Source organism: Eriocheir sinensis, chromosome 19 (genome assembly GCF_024679095.1).
Source record: "Eriocheir sinensis breed Jianghai 21 chromosome 19, ASM2467909v1, whole genome shotgun sequence".
Lineage (NCBI taxonomy): Eukaryota > Metazoa > Arthropoda > Malacostraca > Decapoda > Varunidae > Eriocheir > Eriocheir sinensis.
In genome coordinates this window covers 12,179,059-12,205,628 of record NC_066527.1, presented here as the reverse complement: position 1 = coordinate 12,205,628, position 26,570 = coordinate 12,179,059, and the positions used below count along the sequence as shown (strand labels likewise).

Genomic DNA, 26,570 nt, shown 5'->3' with positions numbered 1-26,570 from the left:
GTCAACATTGCTCTAGGATATTACTGTCCCCTTCACGCGCCATTGACCTCTCTCTCTCTCTCTCTCTCTCTCTCTCTCTCTCATGCCACCCTTTACATTTTTTTTTCCTTCCTTCACTTCTTATCTTCCTGTCTTCTCCTTCCTTCCTTCCTTCCTTCCTTTTCTCCTTCCTTTCTTCCTCCGTTTTTCCTTTTTCTTTTCACTCTCGCTCTATTATAACCCGGTGCAATTATTTCGATGAGAGAGAGAGAGAGAGAGAGAGAGAGAGAGAGAGAGAGAGAGAGAGAGAGAGAGAGAGACCACTACCGTGGGGCTGTGCAGGTGTCGTGTGTGAGCGTGACTTCCGCTGGCTGGACGTGGCGAGCAGGTGACAAGAATGGCCTGCCAATTCCTTGTGAGCAGCGGGGAGGCACGAGAGGGAAGGAGAGAAGGAGGGGCGGAGGGAGGTGGTAGGGGAGGAAGGATGTGAATTTATCTTGTGTTAGACGACCCTCGAAGAAGGATGTGGATTTATTTTGTGTTAGACGACCACAGGATTTCATTAATTTTGTAACTAGGAACCATTTTCTTTCTGTCTGTCTATCGGTTTGTTTTTTTCTGTCTGTGTCTGTGTCTATTTGTCTGTATCTATGTTTGTTTGTGTCCGTCTGTCTGTCTGTGTGTCTGTCTGTCTGTCTGTCTCTTTCTTTCTTTCTTTCTTTCTTTCTTTCTTTCTTTCTTTCTTTCTCTCTCTCTCTCTCTCTCTCTCTCTCTCTCTCTCTCTCTCTCTCTCTCTCTCTCTCTCTCTCTCTCTCTCTCTCCCCCGCATAACCAATCCATCCTAATTCTACATATAAGAACATAATGATTCTGCAGGAGGCGGGGAGGCCTGTAGAGGGTGGCTCCTGTAAGCCCTAACCTAACCTCACTATCCTAAAATATATCCAACCTTTTCATGACTGGATATGTCGTATTGGCACTCGTAACATGAATCCCAAGCAGGCAGATAGATTGATAGATAGATAGATAGAGATAGATAGATAGATAGATAGAGATAGATAAATAGATAGATAGATAGATAGATAGATAGAGAGATTGTACATATTAAGTGTAATAGCTGCTGACTTGTTATATTAAGTAGGTAAGTGTGTTACTCTCTCTCTCTCTCTCTCTCTCTCTCTCTCTCTCTCTCTCTCTCTCTCTCCCCCTCTCTCTTATGTTCCTGCTTTACTTTATTTTTCAATCTTCCTTCATACCAACTCTGAGGAAAGATCACAAACACACACACACACACACACACACACACACACACACACACACACAGATGACTAGATAGATAGATATATAGATAGATAGATAGATAAATAGATAAACAGAGGGTTAAATAAATAGATTCATGAGTAGAGTATTGTTTTATCTGCCCAACTCCCCCCCCCCCCCCATTCGAACACCACCACCACCACCACCGCCAGGATAACAAATGACACCCTAATAAATTAGTTTGAGTCTCACCGCGCCCTTCTCAACACTCATTGCTGGTGGCGTCGTGATTTATTTCTTGTTTTTCGCATGTAATAATCTTTTTCCATCACTGCGAATACGTCGGTTGTGTTGGTCTGCTGTTGGTTTTCTCCTTGTATGTGTGTGTGTGTGTGTGTGTGTGTGTGTGTGTGTGTGTGTGTGTGTGTGTGTGTGTGTGTGTGTGTGTGTGTGTGTTTGTAAGGAGGGAATGAGTGATGGAAAGGGGGGGGGGAATGGGGAAGGGAAGGGGAAGGAAGAAAGAGGGGATGAGAGGGAGGGGAGAGGGAATGGAAAGGAGAGGATGTAGGAAGGAGCAGAGGTGTGTGTGTGTGTGTGTGTGTGTGTGTGTGTGTGTGTGTGTGTGTGTGTGTGTGTGTGTGTTTGTAAGAGGGAAGGAGTGATGGAAAGGGGGAGGGAAGGGGAAGAAGAAAAGAGAGGATAGGAGGGAGGGGAAGAAGGAGAGGGGGAATTGAAAAGAGAGGATGTAGGAAGGCGTAAAGGTGTGTGTGTGTGTGTGTGTGTGTGTGTGTGTGTGTGTGTGTGTGTGTGTGTGTGTTTGTAAGAGGGAAGGAGTGATGGAAAGGGGAGGAAGGTGTAATGGAAGGGGAAGGAAAGGGGAAGGGATAGAAGGGCGGAAAGGGAGAAGAGTGTGTGTGTGTGTGTGTGTGTGTGTGTGTGTGTGTGTGTGTGTGTGTGTGTGTGTGTGTGTGTTTGAAAGGAGGGAAGGAGTGATGGAAAGGGGGAGGGAAGGTGTAATGGAAGGGGAAGGAAAGGGGAAGGGATAGAAGGGCGGAAAGGAAGAAGAGTGTGTGTGTGTGTGTGTGTGTGTGTGTGTGTGTGTGTGTGTGTGTGTGTGTGTGTGTGTGTGTGCATCGCCTCCCATCTCGCCGTCTCATATCCTGCGCCAGATGTTAGCAGCGATGAAAACAGGAAACCAAAATGTACTCCATCATGTTTTATTTATTTTGTTAGCCGCGTGCAACTATACCAACGTTTTATTTGGCTTTGAAACTACTTACATGTTCTTTCTTTCTTCTTTAGCTTTTTTTTATTTTAACTTTTTTCTTTTGTAACTCTGCCATCTCTCATCCTGTGAATATATAGTTTTCTCTTATATATGAATGTTTTTTTAACGTGAAAATCCTCAGTACTCTTCTTTTTATCTTATCTTCGTCAAATCCATTTTCTTATTCTAACGATACGAGGTAAAAAATAAATCGCCTGCTGAATCCGACTCTTTCTCTCAGCCCTAAACTTTTACTCGGATCCAATGATTGATCGTCCCGTGCCTTTCCCTCCCTCACATGTTCGTTCTTTTACGGCATGGTGTTGGTGTTCCGCTGTTTGGCTCCTTCAAGTACGAGAGCAACAACAACAACAACAACTTCAACAACAACTACTACTACTACTACTACTACTACTACTACTACTACTACTACTACTACTACTACTACTACTACTACTACTACTACTACTACTACAACAACAACAACAACAACAACAACAACAACAACAACAACAACAACAACAACAACTACTACTACTACTACTACTACTACTACTACTACTACTACTACTACTACTACTACAACAACAACAACTACTACTACTACTACTACTACTACTACTACTACTACTACTACTACTACTACTACAACAACAACAACAACTACAACAACAACTACAACAACTACAACAACAACAAAAACTAACAGACAACTACTTTTTTTCTTCTTTTTCGTCTTTTCTTTTTGTTTTCTTCTTTTATTCTTCTTTTACTCTTTTTTTATTCTTTTTCCCATTCTTTTTTCTTTTCTTTTTTCTTCTTTATTTATTTTCCTTTTCGTTTTCTTCTTATTTTTCATATTCTTCGTTTACTACTACTACTACTACTACTACTACTACTACTACTACTACTACTTCTACTACTACTACTACTACTACTACTACTACTACTACTACTACTACTACTACTACTTCTACTACTACTACTACTACTACTACTACTACTACTACTACTACTACTACTACTACTACTACAACTGCGATTCATCCTCTTTTTAGCCACCTTCTCTAGCACCGCCAACCACCACCACCTGTCGCCGTAACACACACACACACACACACACACACACACACAGACACGCACACACATACACACACACACACACACACACACACACAGATAAGCAAGCAAAGACACACAGACAGAAGTAGGTAGACGGGAAATTAAGCTAGTTATGAGATGATGATTTTAATAATTAATGATGATAATGATGACGATGATGATGATGACAATGACCGTGAAAAAGGGCTTCGTGAGGTTAGTCAAGTAAGCGACATATGGTCTTGGCTCACCACCAGCACCACCACCACCACCGCCACCACCAGCAGGTCATAATTACCAGCCGCCAAAATATTACAATAAGCTAACGGTAAAGAGTCGGCGCTGGAGCTCGTCTTTTCCCGGCGTGTTAAGTGTTGATGTGTTCTGGGCTTTAATTTGAGTTTTTGTGTTTTGTTTTCAGTGCAGACTCGCGGCGCCGCTCTCCTCAGACTTATCCTGGACGCAATCTTGATATAGAGAAATGTTTTAAAAAACTCAGATATGGATAGCTGGATACGTAGATAGATAGATAGATAGATAGATAGAAACTTGGAAAAACAGATGGAGAGATAGATAGAAACTTGGAAAAACAGATGGATAGATAAATGGATAGATACAAAGATCGAAAAATAGGCAGATATAGAAAGAGATAGATAAATAGATAGACAGACACAGATAGAGACCGACAGAGACATAGGCAGATAGACAGACAAGTACAGACATATATTCATATACTGATAGATACATAATGATGATGATGATGATGATACTACTACTACTACTATTACTACTACTACTACTACTACTACTACTACTACTACTACTTCTACTACTACTGATGAAAATAATGGTAATGGTAAATAATGATCCCTGTGTGTGTGTGTGTGTGTGTGTGTGCGCGTTAAATTTCTCTCAGTTCTTCCGTGCAGTAAACCATTTTGCGAGCGTCGATTTTTTTTTTTTCATCGCTAATGTGTGTGTGTGTGTGTGTGTGTGTGTGTGTGTGTGTGTTGGCTGGCAAGGCGCGCGTCTGTTTAAAGAGAGACCATCGTCCTCGCGGAGACAGCAGATGTTTCCTCCTCCTCCTCCTCCTCCTCCTCCTCCTCCTCCTCCTCCTTCTTTTCATGCGTCACCTCTTCCTCATTCCTCATAAGCCTCACGTTCCTTGTCTTTATCTATTATTTTCATTCACACTTTTATCCTTTCCTCCTCGTCCTTCCCTTCATCTTCCTCCTCCTCTTCCTCTTCCTCTTCCTCCTATTCCTCCCCCGCTTCCTGTACCTCCTCCTCATCCTCCATTTCCTTTGCTTTTTTATTACTCCTTCTCCTCCTGTTCTTCCTCTTCCTCCTCCTCATTTGCTTCCTATTCCGAATCCTCCTCCTTCTCCTCCTTTGCTTTCTCTCCCTCTTTCTCTTCCTGTTCCTCCTCTTTCTCCTTCTTCAATTCCTCCTCCTTCTCCTTCTTTGCTTCCTCTCCCTCTTTTTCTTCCTATTCCTCCTCTTTCTCCTTTTTCATTTCCTCCTCCTCCTTCTTCTCCTCCTTTGCTTCCTCTCCATCTTTCTCCTCCTATTCCTCCTCCTCCTTCTTCTCCTCCTTTGCTTCCTCTCCCTTTTTCTCTTCCTATTCCTCCTCTTTCTCCTTTTTCATTTCCTCCTCCTCCTTCTCCTCCTTTGCTTTCTCTCCATCTTTCTCTTTCTATTCCTCATCTTTCTCCTTTTTCATTTCCTCCTTCTCCTTCAATTCCTCCTCCTCCTCCTCCTCTTCCTCCTCCTCCTCTTCCTCCTCCTCCTCCTCCTAAAAAATTAATCACGCAATAAGGAGCCGCGCATACCTCCCTTTGGACTTCTTCACGCCATTTTTCGGTCGACTGTCGCTCTCCCTTGCTCTCTGTGTCCAGCTGTGGCTCCAGATGTTGCACCGCGATGCCCTCCTTAGGTTGTTGGTGTACGGTAAAGATAGTAGTAGTAGTAGTAGTAGTAGTAGTAGTAGTAGTAGAAGTAATAGTAGTAGTAGTAGTAGTAGTAGTAGTAGTAGTAGTAGTAGTAGTAGTAGTAGTAGTAGTAGTAGTAGTAGTAGTAGTAAAAAGAGGCAGCGATATACTACTTCTGTATTATAATTTTAAACCATATATGTGTGTGTGTGTGTGTGTGTGTGCACTGTAACAATTACGTGTTGAAAAAGTTCTGGTCTCTTGATCATTATTATTCCTTTCTCTCTCTCTCTCTCTCTCTCTCTCTCTCTCTCTCTCTCTCTCTCTCTCTCTCTCTCTCTCTCTCTCTCTCTCTCTCTCTCAGACACGCACACGGATGAGGGAAAGCAAATCTGAATCATGATTGCAGAGAGAGAGAGAGAGAGAGATCAGAGAGAGAGAGAGAGAGAGAGAGAGAGAAACGGAGAGGCAAAATAACATGGTACCGATAATTTAGCGCGTGCGGAAATGAAAGGAAAAATAATTTGGTCTCACACACACACACACACACACACACACACACACACACACACACACACACACACACACACACACACACACACACACACACACACACACACACACACACACACACACACACACACACACACACACACACACACACACATAGAAGAATAATGTTATTAGTGATATACGTAAATGAGATTAAGTAGTAATAGTAGTAGTAGTAGTAGTAGTAGTAGTAGTAGCAGCAATAATATGTAGGTATATGTATACTTAGCAGAGATAGAGCACCAACCCTCATATTTACTTTTTCTCCTCCTCCTCCTTTTCCTCCTCCTCCTCCTCCTCCTCCTCCTCATCATCTTCCGTTAAAGTCTTATAGGAAAGCCATAAACGCGGAAGAAACGGTCATTAACCATTTACAGCCCCGAGGTATTTAGTCACACACACACACACACACACACACACACACACACACCATCCATCCATCCATCCATCCTTACCTACCTACATACATACACACATACGTATATTCATATATACATACATACATACATTCACACATACACACACATGGAAGCATACGTACATACATACATTCATACTTGCTTACGTTGTTGGCAATGATATCAAAGGAATGGCCAAGTAAGGAAGAGCCTGTGATGGGCATGAACACTTATCCGCGAATCCCTGCGCTTCTTGAACAGGTGCCGTGTCTTTCTGGCCGGGGCCGCCACAGAATGCTGGGCCAGTATTCTCATACGCTTTCTGTTTTCACAACTGTTTCTCAAGTCCACACTTATAGATTCATACAACTACCCATGGAAATACTAACACAACCTCTACGAAAGCCTTATCAAATGAGTGTTTTTATTTTTTTTGCGTTTCGGTCTATGGCGCCGGTAGGCTTTCTTGGTGGGGCCTGATGGTCGGGCCCAGCCCGTCATGTGGCAGGTAAGTATATTATAGTGGCGCCATCTTGCTTGGCTCATTCTGGCCCCAGGAGCCCATCTTTGATCCTCTTTAGTGAGAGAATCTAGAGTCCTGGTTGATCGGTGATCTACAGGACAACATGTGGGAAGTCTTCGGTCACTCGGCGGTGACTGGAAAGACCAGCTTGTGGCCGCGGGCGGGACGCGGACCCGTGTTCTTTTGGACGTGGCGCCAACACGCTAACCACTCAGCCACCGCTGAGCACTGAGCCCCAAAATGTTTGAGATCGTGGGCCTGACTGTGCTCTGCACAGGGCTTAATTCGACTTAGTTTATCGCTTTATTATTTTTATACGTCGTAATACTCTATACCAACAAAACTGTGGCCGATTCGTCTTTTTTACCAACATAACAAGGCGTGGCTAGATGATTTTGTTGATTTATTAGACGGCTTTTTACGACTAAGTTTGTAATATGTCGACTTGACTCTGTAAAAATCCAACACTTCCAACTAACTCCGCCCCCAAAATGGAGTTAAAAAGCCAAACCAACCACACGACTAATAATAATCTATGCTTGTGAGATGAAATAAAATGAAAAAAAATAAATAATGCGACGTTCAAAGAAAATCCGGCGTATAATATCATGCCGGCGGAACCTTTGCAGTTACGCCCCTACAGCTACTGCTGTCCCTCCCCCCCCTGCCCAGTGTTCGGCGGCGAGGGTAATGGTCAAGGCGTACCGTTGGATGCCCGCCAGCTCCCATCTAGAGCCAGCCTACCTGCCTGCCTGCCTACCCTTTCTTCCTCACCTTCCTTCCTTCCTAGACGAGTTCACCTTCACTCCCTCCCCAGCCTTTACCTCGTCTATCCTTTTCATTATTACTGTTCTCTTCTTCCCTTCCTTCCTTCGTTCTTTCCCCTCTTCCTTCTTTATTTTCTTTCTTTCTGTCCTAATTCCCCTTCATTCCCTTCCTTTCCCCTCTCATCCTTTTCATTATTACTGTTCTCTTCGTTCTTCCCACCTTCCTTCATTCCTTCCTTCCTTCTTTCCTTTCTTCCTTTCTTCCATTCTGTCCGACTTCCCCTTCACTCCTCTCCCATTTCTTTACTTCTTCCTTCCTATCTATTAAATATCTTCATTCCTCATTTCTCTTCATTCATTCATGCGTTCCTTCTTCTTCTCCCTCCTCTCTTTTTTTCCCCTCCTTCCTTGCTTCCTTCATTCCTTAATTTCTTCCGTTCATCCCTTTCTTTCCTTCTCTCCCACTTTCCCTTCACTCTCTTCCCATTCCTTATCTCTCCCAGCCTTTCCGTCAACACCATCCCTTCTCCTTCCTTTCCCCTCCCTTCCCTTCCCTTCCCTTCCCTTCCCTTCCCTTCCCTTCCCTCTCTTCCTTTCCCTTTCCTTCCCTTTCCTTTCCTTCCCTTCCCTTCCCTTCCTTTCCCCTCCATTCTCTTCTATTATCTTCCCTTCCCTCCCTTTCCTTTCCTTTCCTTTCCTTCCCACACCTTCCCTTCCTTTCCCTTTCTTTCCCTTTCCTTCCTTCCTTTCCTTTCCCTTTCCTTCCCCTCCCTTCCCCTCCCTTTCCCTTCCTACTTAGTGCCCAATACCTTTCCTTTTTCCTTTCGCTCCTACTACTTTTCCTTTCACTTTCCTTTCCTTACCTTTATCTTTTTTTTTACCTCTTCCTTTTCCTCTTTTACCTTTCCTTGCTTCCCTTCGTTTCGCTGTCTTCACGTTCCTTCTCTCCCTTTCCTTCCCTCACCCTTTCGTTCACTTCTTTCCAATCTACTTTCATTCCCACTTTCCCTTACTTTCCTTTACCTTCTTTTTTACCTCTTTCCTTTCTTGGTTTGTCTATTTTTCACGTTCCTTTCTCTCCCTTCCCTTTCCTTCCCTCACCCTTTCGTTCACTTCTTTCCTATCTACTTCCCTTCCAACCTTTCTGTACTTCCCTTTATCTTTATTTTTTTTAACCTATATTACCTTTCCTTGCTTCCTTTCGTTTCTCTGTCTTTCACGTTCCTTCCCCTCCCTTCCCTTCCCTCACCCTTTCGCTCCTCTCTTCCCAGTCTAATTCCCTTCCCACTTTTCTTTACTTACCTATATCTTTCTTTCTTACCTCTTACCTTTCCTTGTTTCCCTTCGTTTCTCAGTTTTTCACGTTCTTCCCCTCCCTTCCCTTCCCTCACCTTGTCGTTCTTTCCCTTCCAATTTAACTCTCTTTCTACTTTCTTTTGTTTACTTTTATTTATCTTTTCTTGTTTCCCTTCGTTACTCTATCTTTCACATCCCTTTTCCTCCCTTCCCTTCCCTCACCTTGTCGTTCTTTCCCTTCCAATTTAACTCCCTTCCCATTTTCTTTTACTTACCTTTATCTATTTTTACTTTTATTTATCTTTCCTTGCTTCTCTTCTTTCCTCTATCTTTCACGTCCCTTTTCCTCCCTTCCCTTCCCTCACCTTTTCGTTCTTTCCCTTCCAATTTAACTCTCTACTTTCTTTTGTTTACTTTTATTTATCTTTTCTTGCTTCCCTTCGTTTCTCTATCTTTCACATCCCTTTTCCTCCCTTCCCTTCCCTCACCTTTTCGTTCTTTCCCTTCCAATTTAACTCTCTACTTTCTTTTGTTTACTTTTATTTATCTTTTCTTGTTTCCCTTCGTTTCTCTATCTTTCACGTCCCTTTTCCTCCCTTCCCTTCCCTCACCCTTTCATTCATCTCTTTCCTTCCCATTCCTTTTCTCTCCCACCTTAACCTATAATACGCTCTTTCTCTGCCCTTCGTTCCCTTTATTCCTCCTTTCTTTACTTCACTTTCTTTTCCTTTCCCAATTTGTTCCATTTATTGTTTTTCTTACTATATTTCCCTTCCCTTCCCCTCCTTTCCCTTTCCTGCCCTTCCCTTCTTTTCCTTTCCTTTCCCATCCATTCCCTTCTCTTTTTTCTCTTCCCTGCCCTTCCCTGCCCTTCCCTTCTATTCCTTTCCTTTCCCATCCATTCTCTTCTTTTTCTTTCCCTTCCCTTCCCTTCCTTTCCCTTCCCTTCCCTTCCCTCCCCTCCCCTTCCCTCCCCTTCCCTTTCCTTCCCTTCCTTTCCCTTCCCTGCCCTTCCTATCCCTTTCCCTTTCTTAAACATATCGGGCTCCATTTACGGCTATTTCCCAAGGCCACAGAGAAAATTAACAGGGATTTTATGGGTGACTTTTACTCTTTCAAGATGCAGAGGGCGAGTAAAACTATCACCGGGGTCACGAAACAGCCCATGGAAATCCCAGCAACTTCTTCGTAAGGGGAGCTTCATACGTTTAAGAATATGTACCTTAGATTGCAGAGAGAGGAGCGAAAGGGTGAGGGAAGGGAAGGGAGAGAAGGGACGTGAAAGATAGAGAAACGAAGGGAAGCAAGGAAAGGTGAGAGGTAAAAAAGAAGATAAAGAAGATAAGTAGAGGAAAGTGGGAAGGGAATTAGAATGAAAAGAGGTGAATGAAAGGGTGAGGGAAGGGAAGGGAGAGAAAGGGAACGTGAAAGATAGAGAAACGAAGGGAAGCAAGGAAAGGTAAGAGGTAAAAAAATAAAGGTAAGGGAAAGTGGGAAGGGGAATATGATTGGAAAGAAGCGAACGAAAGGGTGAGGGAAGGGAAGGAAGAGAAAGGGACATGAAAGATAAAGAAACGAAGTGAAATAAGGAAAAGTAAAAGAGGATATGGAAGAGAGGTAAAAAAAATATAAAGGCAAGTAAAGGAAAGTGGGAAGGGAACTACAGAGTGGAGAGGTGAACGAAGGGGTGAGGGAAGGGCTTTTCAAACAGGCTAACTTTAAGAATACAAGCTTCATTCCCTTCCCTTCCCTACAGTGTACAATCCATCATATCCTCCCTGCCCGTCCGCCCTGCCCTGCCATTCGTCTCGAGAGAATAATTAAGCCCGTTTGGGACCCTTTTACCCCCCTCCCCTGCCGTCTGTCTGCTGTGTATTGTGTGTCCCGAGAGAAAAATAGTTCTGGCTTAGGACCTCTGCCTGATCCTGTCCGCTCGTCTGCCCCATGTCGTGTGGCTGCAGGGAATAGTAATGTGCTGAGACCATTCCACTGCCTACCCTCCCTCCAGCCCACCCCCCCTTTAGCTCACCCTCCCTCCTGCCTACCCTCCCTCCTGCCTACCCTCCCTTTAGCTCACCCTCCCTCCTGCCTACCCTCCCTTTAGCTCACCCTCCCTCCAGCCCACCCTCCCTTTAGCTCACCCTCCCTCCTGCCTACCCTCCCTCCTGCCCACCTTCCTCCTGCCTACCCTCCCTCCTGCCCACCTTCCTCCAGCTCACCCTCCCATCAGCACACCCTCCTCCTGCTCACCCTCCTCCTGCTCACCCTCCCTCCTGCCTACCCTTCCTCCAGCTCACCCTCCCTCCTGCTCACCTCCCTCCTGCCCCACCTTCCTCCTGCTCACCCTCCTGCCCACCTTCCTCCAGCTCACCCTCCCATCAGCTCACCCTCCCTCCTGCCTACCCTTCCTCCAGCTCACCCTCCCTCCTGCCTACCCTTCCTCCAGCACACCCTCCTCCTGCTCACCTCCCTCCTGCCCACCTTCCTCCAGCTCACCCTCCCATTCGCTCACCCTCCCTCCTGCCTACCCTCCCTCCTGCCCACCTTCCTCCTGCCTACCCTCCCTCCTGCCTACCCTCCCTCCAGCTCAGCCTTCCTCCTGCCTACCCACCCTCCTGCCCACCATCCAACAGCACACCCACCCATCAGCTCACCCTCCTGCCTACCCTTCCTCCAGCTCACCCTCCCTCCTGCCTACCCTCCCTCCTTCAGTAGCTGATTGAAATTACCGAACGTGTGGATAAACTTGAACGGCTCGTGGCATGGCGAAGAAAAAGTCACTCGACCGGTCTGATGGACGCAATATCTTATGTTACATCTTGATGAGAGAGAGAGAGAGAGAGAGAGAGAGAGAGAGAGATATATATATATATATATATATATATATATAGAGAGAGAGAGAGAGAGAGAGAGAGAGAGAGAGAGAGAGAGAGAGAGAGAGAGAGAGAGAGAGAGAGGGAGAGGGAGAAGCAGAGAGAGAGAGAGAGAGAGAGAGAGAGAGAGAGAGAGAGAGAGAGAGAGAGAGAGAGAGAGAGAGAGAGAGAGAGAGAGAGAGAGAGAGAGAGAGAGAGAGAGAGAGAATATTTTTAAAGATAAGTAAATAGACAAAGGCCACTATAAGATGCTACTAATAATACATGCTAAATGATGCTGAAAATTATGCCGCTAACGATGTAATAAAAATATACTAAAAATAGATCATCGACAAATAGCTTCTAATTTTGTTGTATATTTTAGCCTTGACAACTTAAAAACATAAGAACATAAGAACGCAGGAGTCTGCAAGAGGCCGGTAGGCCTGTACGAGGCAGCTCCTCTGAACCTAAGCTCCCGTGTATCTAACCCCACCTAATATCGCTGTCCATGAATTTATCTAGTCCATTTTTGAATGTGACAATTGTATTGGCACTCACCACATTACTGCTAAACCTATTACACTCATCCACCACCCTGTTTGTAAACCAATTTTTGCCTATGTCCCTGTTGAATCTGAATTTATCCAGTTTAAACCCATTACTTCGTCTCCTACCCGGTTCTCTTACCAACAAAACCTTATGAATGTCTCCCTTATTAAAACCCTTCATCCATTTGTAAACCTCGATCATGTCTCCACGCACCCTTCGCCTTTCTGGAGAATGCAAGTTTAACTGTTTGAGTCTTTCCTCGTATGGCAAGTTTCTCAACCCCTGAATCATCTTAGTCATCCTCCTCTGCACCGATTCTAACATTTTGATATCCATTCTATCGTAAGGTGACCAGAACTGAACCGCATAGTCAAGATGAGGTCTAACTAATGCTAAATATAGTTTGAGGAAGACTTCGGCGCTTCTGTTGCTTACGCTCCTTGAAATAAATCCCAGTACCCTATTTGCTCGATTTCTAGCTTGAATGCATTGTGGCCTTGGACGGAGATCAGAGCTCACTAAGACCCATAAATCCCTCTCGCACCCAGACCTGCTTATGAGAGTGTCATTTAAGCGATAGTTATGTGAGGGGTTGTTCCTACCTACACTCAGAATACTGCACTTCCCTACATTGAACTCCATCTGCCATTTATCCGCCCAGTCATACAATCTGTTTAGTTCACCCTGGAGAATACTAGCGTCCTGATCCGACTCAATTACTCTACCGAACTTGGTATCATCTGCAAACTTACTAACATCACTACTAATTCCTGTATCTAAGTCATTGATGTAAATAATAAACAAAAGTGGACCTAATACCGAACCTTGTGGGACCCCACTCGTAACACATCCCCAGTCAGATCTTTTACCATTGATTTGCACTCTTTGCTTCCTATTGCTAAGCCACGCCTTGACCCAGTTCAAAACTTTACCCTCTACTCCGTGAGCCTGTAATTTAAGTAACAGTCGTTGGTGAGGAACTTTGTCAAACGCTTTACTAAAATCAAGATAGATTACATCATAATTTTCATCTCTGTCAACCGCCTCAAATACTTTGTTGTAGAAGGACAAGAGATTGGTGAGGCATGACCTACCTTTTGTGAACCCATGCTGGGAGTCGTGACTCAAGCTATGTTTCTCTAGATGCTCCCAAATGTTCCTGGCTATTATGGACTCCAGCATCTTGCCTATAACTGATGTTAAGCTAATTGGGCGATAGTTTGAAGCAACTGACCTGTCCCCCTATTTGAAAATCGGCGTCACATTAGCTACTTTCCATAGGCTCGGCGCATAGCCAGTATTTATCGACATCTTAAAGATGTCGGTTAGTGGGTCACTGAGTACATCACCTAATTCCTTTAATACCCTCGGAAATATCCCGTCAGGACCTGGCGACTTGTTCTTCTTAAGTTTATCTATCTCATCTTGAACTACTTGCCTGGTAATGATTATATCCCTCAATTTATCGCCATCCCCGCCCTCGTACACCTGAACCCTTTCCGGTATAGTCGTCCGATCCTCCTGTGTGAATACTGAAAGGAAGAAGTCGTTCAACAATGTGCTCATATTTTCGTAATTTTCAACTAGCTCCCCTGTGTTTGTTTTCAGCGGTCCAATTTTCTCCCGTGTTTTTGTTCTATACATCTGAAAGAAGCCCTTAAGATTACTTTTCGCCTCATTTGCTACTTTGATCTCATAGGTCCTTTTTGCTATCCTGGTGTTTTTCTTAACTAATCTAGATAGTTCGACGTACCGGCCCCTGAGATGTGTTTCACCATTCTTTATTTTCTGATAAATTCCCTTCTTTAAGCCCATCTCGTGTTTTAGTCCACGAGTCATCTACTTAGGGTCATTGTTATCTTTTCTAAGTGTTCGCTGTGGTATATGCTGTCCTTACCCCTCTACTATTACTCTAACTAAATTATTGTAAGATATTTCTACCTGGTTCTCCTGGCTCTCCAATCCGCAGTTCTGGCCCTCATGAATCCCTAAATTATCCCAGTTTACCCCTTCAAGATGTCTTCGAAGCCCCTCGTAATTTGCTCTTCTAAAATCTGGCACTAACACTGGGTTTGGTTCGTGGGTTACCGCCCAGTCTAAGATAAAACGAAACGTTCTGTGGTCACTATTTCATAACTCTCCGCCCACCTCCAGCTCATGTAACAAGTTTCCATTATTAGTTAGGACTAAGTCTAATATGTTATCTCCTCTGGTAGGCTCAGTAACTACCTGCTTAAGGAAATTATCTTGTATAACTTCAAGAAAATCCTCGGCCTCCAGGTCACCCACTAGGTCTTCCCAGTCTATATTCCTATAATTAAAGTCCCCCATTACGCAGACATTTCTACTCCTACTCGCCCTGCCAATCTCCTGTAGTAATATACTCGTGTCCTGCCTATTAAGGTTGGGTGGCCTGTACAGAACTCCTTGAGTTAGTTTTTCTTTCCCTTTGTAAACGTCCACCCAAACTGATTCTGAATCCATGTTAGTTTTGACTGAATTGTTAACTAAACATTTAAGTGAGTCTTTAACATATAGCGCAACTCCACCTCCCTTTCTGCCCCTTCTGTCTTTGTGAAACATCTGATAACCCGTTATTTCAAATTCTGGTCTAAAATTTCTATTGGCAGTGTCTATCCATGTCTCAGTGATCGCTATTATGTCAAAATTTTCTGAACAAGCTTCACCCCTTAGTAAGTCTATCTTGTTTCTGAGGCTCCTGCTGTTAGTATAGAAGATTCTTAGCCCGTCCTCTGTTACTCCCCTATAATTACTTCCAAGCTGCCTGGTTATATTATGAACTAGATGTCCTCTCCCATTACTCCTCCCATTGCTCCCATTACTCCTCCCCCCTTCGCCTACACTAAAAAATCCCTCAGCGTACCAAGAGCTCGCTCAAGGGAGTCTGAGAGAGCTTCAACACCCTTGAACGTCAAGTGTATCTCGTCACGGGCGTAGAGGGCATCGTTGCCAAAGAAGAGGTCCCAATTGTCGACGAACAGCCACCCATTGCGCTCGCAGTGCTCAGCAAGTCTGCTGTTCACTGCTATCGCCTATCTGCTATCGCTACACTTGCTTCCCCCTCCCCCCCCTCCCCCAAAAAGGGTCGGTGCATTTTTTCAGCGTAATTATTTTGAGCAGTCACGATTGATTCTGAGACGTGCGAAGTGTGGCGAGTATAGCGAGTTGTACAGTACGTGGCTGTTTTTTCACGGGGGAGGTAAAGAAATGGGAAGGGAGGGAAGGGGAAGGGGAAGTCTGGCAGAAGGGATGGGAGGGAATGAAGGGGAAGTGAAGAAAAGGGGTGGGAATGAAGGTGAAGGGAAGTGAAGAATGTAGAAGTGAAGAAATGGGAAGGGAGGGAAGGGGAAGGGGAAGTCTGGCAGAAGGAATGGGAGGGAATGAAGGGGAAGTGAAGAAAAGGGGTGGGAATGAAGGTGAAGGGGAATTAAAGGAGAGGCAAAGAAATGGGAAGGGAATGAAGGGGAAGTAAAGAAATGGGAAGGGAATGAAGGTGAAGGGGAATTAAAGGAGAGGCAAAGAAATGGGAAGGGAATGAAGGGGAAGTAAAGAAATGGGAAGGGAATGAAGGGGAAGTAAAGAAATGGGAAGGGAATGAAGGTGAAGTAAAGAAATGGGAAGGGAATGAAGGTGAAGTAAAGAAATGGGAAGGGAATGAAGGGGAAGTAAAGAAATGGGAAGGGAATGAAGGTGAAGTAAAGAAATGGGAAAGGAATGAAGGGGAAGTAAAGAAATGGGAAGGGAATGAAGGGGAAGTAAAGAAATGGGAAAGGAATGAAGGTGAATTAAAGAAATGTGAAGGTAATGAAGCTGAAGTAAAGAAATTGGAATGGAATGAAGGGGAAGTAAAGAAATGGGAAGGGAATGAAGGGGAAGTAAAGAAATGGGTAGGGAATGAAGGCGAAGGTGAAGTAAAGAAATGGGAAGGGAATGAAGGCGAAGGTGAAGTAAAGAAATGGGAAGGGAATGAAGGGGAAGTAAAGAAATGGGAAGGGAATGAAGGGGAAGTAAAGAAATGGGAAGGGAATGAAGGGGAAGTAAAGAAATGGGAAGGGAATGAAGTGGAAATAAAGAAATGGGAAGGGAATGAAGGTGAAAGAAATGGGAAAGGAATGAAGGGGAAGTAAAGAAATGGGAAGGGAATGAAGGGGAAGTAAAGAAATGGGAAGGGAATGAAGGTGAAGTAAAGAAATGGGAAGGGAATGAAGGTGAAGTAAAGAAATGGGAAGGGAATGAAGGTGAAGTAAAGAAATGGGAAAGGAATGAAGGGGAAGTAAAGAAATGGGAAGGGAATGAAGGGGAAGTAAAGAAATGGGAAGGGAATGAAGGTGAAGTAAAGAAATGGGAAGGGAATGAAGGGGAAGTAAAGAAATGGGAAGGGAATGAAGGGGAAGTAAAGAAATGGGAAGGGAATGAAGGGGAAGTAAAGAAATGGGAAGGGAATGAAGGGGAAGTAAAGAAATGGGAAGGGAATGAAGGTGAAGTAAAGAAATGGGAAGGGAATGAAGGGGAAGTAAAGAAATGGGAAGGGAATGAAGGGGAAATAAAGAAATGGGAAAGGAATGAAGGTGAAGTAAAGAAATGGGAAGGGAATGAAGGGGAAGTAAAGAAATGGGAAGGGAATGAAGGGGAAGTAAAGAAATGGGAAGGGAATGAAGGGGAAGTAAAGAAATGGGAAGGGAATGAAGGGGAAGTAAAGAAATGGGAAGGAATGAAGGGAAGTAAAGAAATGGAAGGAATGAAGGGAAGTAAAGAAAGGGGAAGGGAATGAAGGGGAAATAAAGAAATGGGAAAGGAATGAAGGAAGTAAAGAAATGGGAAGGGAATGAAGGTGAAGTAAAGAAATGGGAAGGGAATGAAGGTGAAGTAAAGAAATGGGAAGGGAATGAAGGGGAAGTAAAGAAATGGGAAGGGAATGAAGGGGAAGTAAAGAAATGGGAAGGGAATGAAGGGGAAGTAAAGAAATGGGAAGGGAATGAAGCCAATATGTGTGCTTGGACGCCGATCTGTTCAAGAAAATGGTACTTAAAGTTTCTCATTCTTTACTTTTTTTTTTTTACTATGACCCAGTATCGAGGCGCCTCACCCACGCCATGATGAGGAAGGGGAAGTAAAGAAATGGTGTTTTTTTCTTTTTCTGTTTGTCATGCCCTTTAGCCGTTTCCATTTACGTAAAAAAAAAAAACCCATCTCTGATCCGCTTCTGTCGTATGTCCACCATGATGTTATGGGTCCACCCGCGAAGTGAGAGAAGGAAAGGAAGGGAGGAAGGAAGAGAGGGTGGAATGGAGGGAAGATGAGGTGGAAGAGAAGGGAAGGGGAAAGGCGGTGGTGGTGGTGGTGGTGGTGGCGTTATGGGAAGGGAGAGAAGGAAAGGAACGAAGGAAGGCAGGCAGAAAGGTTGGAATGGAGGGAAGATGAGGTGGAAGAGGAGGGAGGGGGGAGGCGGTGGTGGTGGTGGTGGTTGTTATGGGAAGGGAGAGAAGGAAAGGAAGGAAGGAAGGAAGGAACGAACGAAGGAAGGAAGGAAGGAGGGCACGAAAGAAGGAAGGAAAAAAGGAAGGAAGGAAGGAAGGAAGGAAGGCAGGAAGGAAGGAACGTTGGAAAGAACGAAGGAAGGAAGGAAGGAGGGCACGAAAGAAGGAAGGAAGGAAGGAAGGAAGGAAAAAAGGAAGGAAGGAAGGAAGGCAGGAAGGAAGGAACGTAGGAAGGAAGGAAGGAAGGCAGGAAAGAAGGAAGGAAGGAAGGCAGGAAAGAACGAAGGAAGGAAAGAAGAGAGGGTGGGAGTGAGGGAGAATGAGATGTATGTAAAAAACAACAACAACAACAACTCCGTGAGCCTCTCCTGCGCCATGTCCACCATAATGCTATATAGGCACACCCGCGAACCTTAACTTTGCGATTCAGTCTTCTGACGGCACACATTAGTACTCTCGCCGCAGAGCCTCGGTAATGGCCAGACCAAGACACATGAGGGCACAGCAAGACTCCAGCCTATAGAATAACAACTACTGAGCCCATGCTGCGAGGCTGAACAACAGGACTCACCAGCTGCCAGTTTCTTTAGTTCTCACACTGAAGCAAACAGCTCATAGATATAGATGGAATAAATACCGTATAGATAGATATGAATAGAAAGAGAAAAGCCCGCTAGTCACTTTTCCCACATAGTTCATAGATATAGATGGAATAAATACCGTATAGATAGATATGAATAGAAAGAGAAAAGCCCGCTAATCACTTTTTCCACATAGTTCATAGATATAGATGGAATAGATACCGTATAGATAGATATGAATAGAAAGAGAAAAGCCCGCTAATCACTTTTCCCACATAGTTCATAGATATAGATGGAATAGATACCGTATAGATAGATATGAATAGAAAGAGAAAAGCCCGCTAGTCACTTTTCCCACATAGTTCATAGATATAGATGGAATAAATACCGTATAGATAGATATGAATAGAAAGAGAAAAGCCCGCTAATCGCTTTTCCCACACAGATTCCAGAAGTGGTTGTAAGTTGTAAAGTAAGTTAGTAAGTAATGTAAGTAAGTAAAGTTAGTAAAGTAAAGTAAGTAAGTTATAAGTTGTAGTTGTAAATTAGGTCTTGATTCTCCCCTCTTGAAAGCGAGTTGTAAGAAGGAAAAAATACAGACGAATGAAAGCTGGTCCAGAGTTTACAGTGAAAGGGATGAAAGAATAAAGATACCGGGTAACTCTTGCATTAGGAACAAGGGCTACAGAGAGGTGAGCTGGAGCAGTTAGTCGTGTGGAGAGGAGCCGCAGGAGGGATGGAGGCATGCAAATAACAAATAACAAGTCCAAAAGAGCAGTTAGCGTGCAAATATCGATGGAAAATAGAAACAGAGGCAGAGAGAGAGAGAGAGAGAGAGAGAGAGAGAGAGGGGGGGGAGTCAGGGAGAGGAGGAGAACTTCTTAATCACGTAATTTCTTCGCATTGAAATCTTTGGTGTCGATCTCCCTTCCCATAACACAACCACCACTGCGTCCACCACCACCGCCGCCTTCCTCCTCCTCCTCCACCTTATCCATTCTTTTTCCCTCTCTTCCTTCCTTCCTTCTTTCCCTTCCCTCGCTTCCCAGAACAACACAACCGCCGCCACCACCTCCTTCCTCTTTCCTTTTCTACTTCCTCCTCCCTCCCACCTCTTTTCCTTCCTTCCTTCCTTCCTTCCTTCCCTCTCTTCCCATAACACCAATAACACCACCACCTCCTTCCTCTTTCCTCTTCTACTTCCTCCTCCCTCCAACCCTCTCTTCCCTCCTTCCTTCCTTCCTTCCCTCTCTTCCCATAACACCACCTCCGTCCTCTTTCCTCTTCTACTTCCTCCTCCCTCCAACCCTCTCTTCCCTCCTTCCTTCCCTTTCCTTCCCTCTCTTCCCATAACACCAATAACACCACCACCTCCTTCCTCTTTCCTCTTCTACTTCCTTCTCCCTCCAACCCTCTCTTCCCTCCTTCCTGCCTCCCTTCTCCATTCTCCCTCCCTCCCAGCTCTGACAAAATAGATCCAACGCGGGGTTTCGAGGTTGCTGGCTGGCTAACTGACTGGCTGGGTGTGGTTAGGGCTGTGAGATGGCGAGCGAAGAGTGATTAAGAGCCCCCGTGTGAAGATACGGTACTGTGGGACGCTGTGGGAAGGTGAAGGGATGGAAGGAAGGAAGGGAGTGTGGAAGGGAGGACGGAGGATGAGGAGGACGAGAAGGAAGGGGAAAGAAGGGGGAAGAAGGCGCTGGTGGTGGTGGTGGTGGTGTTGGAAGGGAGAGAAGGGAAGGAAGGAAGGAAGGAAGGAAGGGAGAGAGTGTGGAAGGGAGGGAGGAGGATGAGGAGGACGAGAAGGAAGGGGGAAGAAGGTGCTGGTGGTGGTGGTGTGGGAAGGGAGAGAAAGGAAGGAAGGAAGGAAGGAAGGAAGGGAGAGAGTGTGGAGGGGAGGGAGGAGGATGAGGAGGACGAGAAGGAAGGGAGAAGAAGGTGCTGGTGGTGGTTGTGGTGTTGTGGGAAGGGAGAGAAAGGAAGGAAGGAAGGAAGGAAGAGAGTGTGGAAGGGAGGGAGGAGGGTGAGATGGACAAGAAGGAAGGGGGAAGAAGGTGGTGGTGGTGGTGGTGGTGTTGGAAGGGAGAGAAGAGAAGGAAGGAAGGCATGAAGGAAGGAAGGAAGGAAGGGAGAGAGGGTGGGTGAGATGGGAGGGAGGAAGAGGTGGAAGAGAAGGAAGGGGGAAGGCGGTGGTGGTGGTGGTGAATTTATGGGAAGGAAGAAACGAGGGGAAATTAAGAAGGAAGGAAGGAAGGAAGAGAGGAAAGCTGTGGTGGCGGTGGTGCTGGTGAGGGAAGGAAAGGGAAGAAGGAAGGAGGGAATGAGGAGGGAGTGGAGGAGGAGAGGAAGGGAGGAAATATATGGTGGTGATGGTGGTGGTATGGGAAGGAGGGAAAGGATGATGATAAAAAGTAAAGATGGAAGGAAGAAGAAAGCAGGGAAGAGAAGAGAAGAGGGAGGGAAGGAGGGAGGGAAGAGGGAATGGAGGAGGAGAGGAAGGGAGGAATGATGTGGTGGTGATGGTGGTGGTATGGGAAGGAGGGAAAGGATGATGATAAAAAGTAAAGATGGAAGGAAGAAGGAAGCAGGGAAGAGAAGAGAAGAGAAGAGATAGGAAGGAAAAGGACACACGGGAGGAAAGGAAGGAGAAAATGGTGGAGATAAGGGAGAATGAATGGAAGGAGAGGAGGAAACGAAGAGAGGAAAGGAAGGAGAAAATGGTGGAGATAAGGGAGAATGAATGGAAGGAGAGGAGGAAACGAAGAGAGGAAAGGACGAAGGAAATAGGGCTGTAATGGTGGTGGTGGTGGTGGTGGTGATACTGGTGGCGGTAACACCTAATTATTGGTAGACTTTGAGCTACTAAAACGATTACTATCACTGCTGTAACTGCTACTTTTACTGCTACTACTGTGATGTACCGCTGCTGCTGCTATCATAAGAACCGTGGCTACTACTACTACTACTACTTTTTTTACAGCAGAGGAGACAGTTCAAGGGCGTAAAAAAAAGAAAACAATAATGAAAAAAAGCCCGCTACTTACTACTCCTGAATAGAGTACAGAGAGTGGCTACTACTACTACTATTACTACTACAATTTGTTCGATTGAGTAATGCATTTAACTCAGCAGAAAAGTAGTAGTAGTAGTAGTAGTAGTAGTAGTAGTAGTAGTAGTAGTAGTAGTAGTAGTAGTGGTAGTAGTAGTAGTAGTTGTGAGAAAAATTCCTACACATTATCGTAACGTTGATAAACCATTAGTCTCTCTCTCTCTCTCTCTCTCTCTCTCTCTCTCTCTCTCACACACACACACACACACACACACACACACACACACACACACACACACACACACACTAAACTAAACAAAACAAGAAAAACAAAATGTCCAAGGAAAAAAAGAAGAGCACTTACCTCTCTCCACACGTGAAGAGGAAGCGAAGATGAAAGAAAAAAAGAAAAACCGATGAACCGCTGGACGCAAAAAAAAAAAAAAAAACTATTGAATGTATATTTTTTGCTTTCTTTTTCTATTGTTACTCTTTTCCTTCTTCTTTTTCTTTTTTTGGTTTGTTAAGTCATCGTTCACCGCCCTAAGAGTTATGAGTCACCGCAGTCACTTCTTGTCAACACTCACAGACGGAAGGTTTTTTTTATGGGATGAAGAGGAAAATAAAGGCGAAGTAATTATTGTCTTGACTGTACTTCATCATCTTCATTATTCTCGTTAATGTCATCCTCGCTTTCTTCTTTGGGTCCTGTTCCCTTCCTTATCTCGGTTTTATTTAGTTATTTTTGTTCTTTTTCTTCTTGTTCCGTCATTTCACACTCTTGTTTCTCTCTCTCTCATTTTCTCTATTCACTGTCTGTTCGTCTCTTTTCAGATTCTCAATATTCGCCTTTTTTAATCTTTCGTATTTTTGTTTTTCTTCTTTTCTGTGTATTATTTTCTCTCTGTCTCTCTTCCTCGCTTGTCTGTTTCTCTTTTCTTTCTGTCTCTTCCTTTCTTTCTCTTCTCTGTCTATTCTTCTTTATTTTAATTACTTTCCTTCACTGTGTTATTTCATTTGTGTATTTGTGTATTTTTCTCTGTCTCTTCCTCTTTATATCGTTTCTCTTTCACTTTGTCTTATTCTTCGTTATCTTCGTCTCTTCAATGTCACGGGCGAAAGGATGGAAGTGTGATCTCGATCTCTCTCTCTCTCTCTCTCTCACGGGTGGAGGGAGGGACGACGTGCGGGTTCTCTCCTTCCTCCACAGCGTCTGGCACTGAACTGACTCTCCTCCGCTGGCGCTGCGAGAGAGAGAGAGAGAGAGAGAGAGAGAGAGAGAGAGAGAGAGAGAGAGAGAGAGAGAGAGAGAGAGGGTAGTGATTTTTTTTTAGTATTATTTTCTTTCTCTTTTTTCCTTCGCTCTTATCACCATTATTATTGTCAACATCGTCATCATCATCAGCATCTTCTTTTGTACTTGTTTTTTTCTGTTTTTATTTTTTTCCTTTTGTTTTGCCGCATTTTTTCTCTTTCTTTTCTTCTTTTCCTTTTTCATTTACGGTATTGTTTTTTCTTTCCTTTTTTCATTCTTTTTTTCATCTTTTTCTTTTTGTTTTCTTCTGTTTCTTTTTCTTTTCTTTCTTCTTTTTCTTTTTCATTTTCATTTTCTTTTTCCTTTCTTCTTTTTCTTTTTCTTTTTCTTTTTCTTCTTCTTCTTCTTCTTCTTCTTCTTCTTCTTCTTCTTCTTCTTCTTCTTCCTCCTCGTCCTCTTTTTTTCTCTTCCTCGGTTTCTTCATTTCCTTCTTCTAGGATATATGTTTGCGTGTATGTTAATAAGCGTATATATATATATATATATATATATATATATATATATATATATATATATATATATATATATATATATATATATATATATTACATGTGACTTATTTGCATATGCGTATTTGTACACTCAAGTATTTAGTATAAACACGTATATATGATTCAGTTCTTCTCAATATAAGTGATACTAGTTTTCAGTGTTCTGGTGAGGCTGTTGATTGTTACAGGCCGTCCATGCGCCAGCTCAAACTCAACATATAATAGTGAATGGTCCGCATTAGAGCCTCGGCTTGGTGATCCTGGACAGTGTTGTGGTTAGGATTTAAGACGCCTTTCCGTGATGTACAAACAGGTCTAGTAAAGCTATATCTTCTTCTTCTTCTTCTTCTTCTTCTTCTTCTTCTTCTTCATCTTCTAATTACATTGTTATTTGTATAACAACAACAATAATAATAATAATAATAATAATAATAATAATAATAATAATAATAATAATAATAATAATAATAATAATAATAATAATTATTATTATTATTATTATTATTATTATTATTATTATTATTATTATTATTATTATTATTATTATTATTATTATTGTTATTGGTGGTGGTGATAGTTCGTAGTAGACAGTTGAATTTATGATGGTGATGATGATGATGATGATGATGATGAAGATGAAGATGAAGAGGAGGAGGAGGAGGAAACATGGAAACATGGAGTGACAGGCAACAGAAAGCCTATTGGCTTTCTGTTGCCTGTCATTCCATGTTTCCTCCTCCTCCTCCTCCTCTTCCTCATCATCATCATCATCATCATCATCGTCACCATCACCATCGTCATAATCACCATGACCATCATCATCACCATCATAAATTCTACTGTAGTACTACGAACTACCACCACCACCAATAATAATAATAATAATAATAATAATAATAATAATAATAATAATAATAATAATAATAATAATAATAACAATAGTAATAATAATAATAGAGGAGGAGGAGGAGGAGGAGGAAGATGATGATGAAGATGATGAAGAGGAAGAGAAGTACAAAGAAGTACACAGGAAAAGCAAACAGTAACAGACCTGTTGGTAGGTTGTTTGTTGTTGCTACCATCTACACTAATCTACGAGTCAGAGACACAGGACCGCAAAGGCGAAGGCTCCTCCCCTCCCACCAGTCCCTCCAGCCGAGGCTGGCACGAAAAGGAAGAATACCATGTAGTATAGAAAAACTACAATGGAATTTTACGTGGACAGAAGGAAGATCATACACGACAACTAAGCTAACACTACTTTCTGTTAGACCGGAGCAAAATAGCGGATGTTCGGGTTAGCTTCTAAATATCTGTCTAGTCGGTTTTTGAACGTGCAAATAGTTTCGCTTTCGACGACGTTTTGAGGCAGACCATTCCATACGTTGATGACACGGCTGAAGAAGAAGTGTTTTGATTCATTTGAGTTGAAACGCTTCCTCGTTATTTTGTATCCATTGTTTCTTGTTACACTTGATTGAGAGACTGTAAAGTAATCATGCACATTAACGTTATCGAATCCCTTGAACATCTTAAACACTTCCATAAGGTCACCTCTTAGCCTGCGCTTTGATAAGCTGAATAAGTTAAGTTCTTTAAGTCTGTCTTCGTACGGTTTCTTTCGCAGTCTTGGGATCATTTTAGTAGCTCGACGCTGCACCCTCTCGAGTTTATCTATATCTTTTCTGGAATAGGGAGACCAAAACTGAACGCAATACTCAAGATGTGGGCGAACTAACGAATTGTACAGCGTCAATATTACTTTTTTCTGATTTGTGTTCAAATATACGACCATTAAATCCGATCAGTTTGTTGGCAGTTTTTACTACTTCTGTGCAATGCTGACCCGGTTTAAGATCCGTTAATTTGATAATGAATACGATCGTTGTAGATTCCGATATGCATAACCTTGCACTTTTCAATATTGAAATTCATTTGCCATGTTCGTGCCCAACTGCTTAAACGTTCGAAATCAGCTTGGAAGTGTTCTTTATCCATTGTCGTAGTGACTCTGCTGGCTATTTTTGTGTCGTCTGCAAATTTCGATATTTTACACGATAGCCCCTCGTCAATGTCATTTACGTACACTAAAAACAGAACAGGTCCCAACACCGACCCCTGTGGAACACCGCTTTTGACATCTCGCCAGTCAGATGATATACCATTCATAACAACTCTCTGTTTACGGTCGGTAAGCCAGTCTTTTTTACTCTTTAAGCCACTTATGAATATTACCAGTTATACCGTGAGCTTGCAATTTACTAAAGAGGCGGTTGTGAGGGACTTTGTCAAATGCTTTCTGAAAGTCCAAATATACAATGTCTGCTGATTGACTTTCATCGTACACATTAAAGATGTAGTTGAAGAAATCGAGAAGGTTAGTCAAACAGGAACGTTTGTTTCGAAAACCATGTTGCGAATCCTTAATTAAGCTGTTATCTTCAAAAAAACTTTACCATTTTTCCACGAATGATCGTCTTCAAAGTGCTGCACATGATTGACGTTAAGCTGATCGGTCGATAATTATCTGGTTATGACTTGTCGCCTTTTTTAAAGATAGGAGTTAGGTCAGCGAGTTTTCATTCTAGTGGTACTTTTCCTGTGTTTAGTGACTTTGAGAATATGCTCAAGAGGGGCTTGCTGATCTGGAGGAGGAGGAAGAGGAGGAGGAGGAGGAAGAGGAGGGGGAGAAAGAAGAAGAGGAGGAGGAGGAGGAGGAGAGGCGTGGAATAGTTGAGAATGTGTACCGGCACCTGTTCCGCCTCCTGCTCTTGCTCCCCCTCCCCGCCTGCTCCTCGCCACACAGAGGGTATCGCACCTGCCATCCATGATACATGACGCGCACACACGGAGCTACGTATGAATTATGTATACATGACAGAGATACGTACAGGCGTGATAGGTGTGAATAGCAGCAGCAGCAGTAGTAGTAGTAGTAGTAGTAGTAGTCGTAATGGTAGTAGTGGCGATAAGAGTAGTATCGTCTTTTTCGATAACTCCTTCCTCTCTTCATTCCGCCTTTCCTTCCTTCCCTTGTCGATTCATTCATTCATTGACACATTCAGCCGGACTGTTACTCAGCCACTCAGCCATCGGATCAGCTGTTCGTTCATGCATTCAGTGAGTCAGTCAGTAAACCATTCATCCGGTTGTTCTGT

At 43.5% G+C, this 26,570-nt stretch overlaps 1 protein-coding gene across 1 annotated transcript in view; it reads right to left on the bottom strand.

Moving 5' to 3' along the window:
• The window catches only part of LOC127000698 (uncharacterized), a 29,747-nt gene extending 7,119 nt beyond the window's left edge, over positions 1 to 22,628 (bottom strand). The window contains exon 1 of the mRNA XM_050864698.1: positions 21,971 to 22,628. The gene's annotated coding sequence lies outside the window, so the exon portion shown is untranslated. The remainder of the gene's footprint in view (positions 1 to 21,970) is intronic.
• Between the last annotated feature and the right edge of the window lie 3,942 nt (positions 22,629 to 26,570).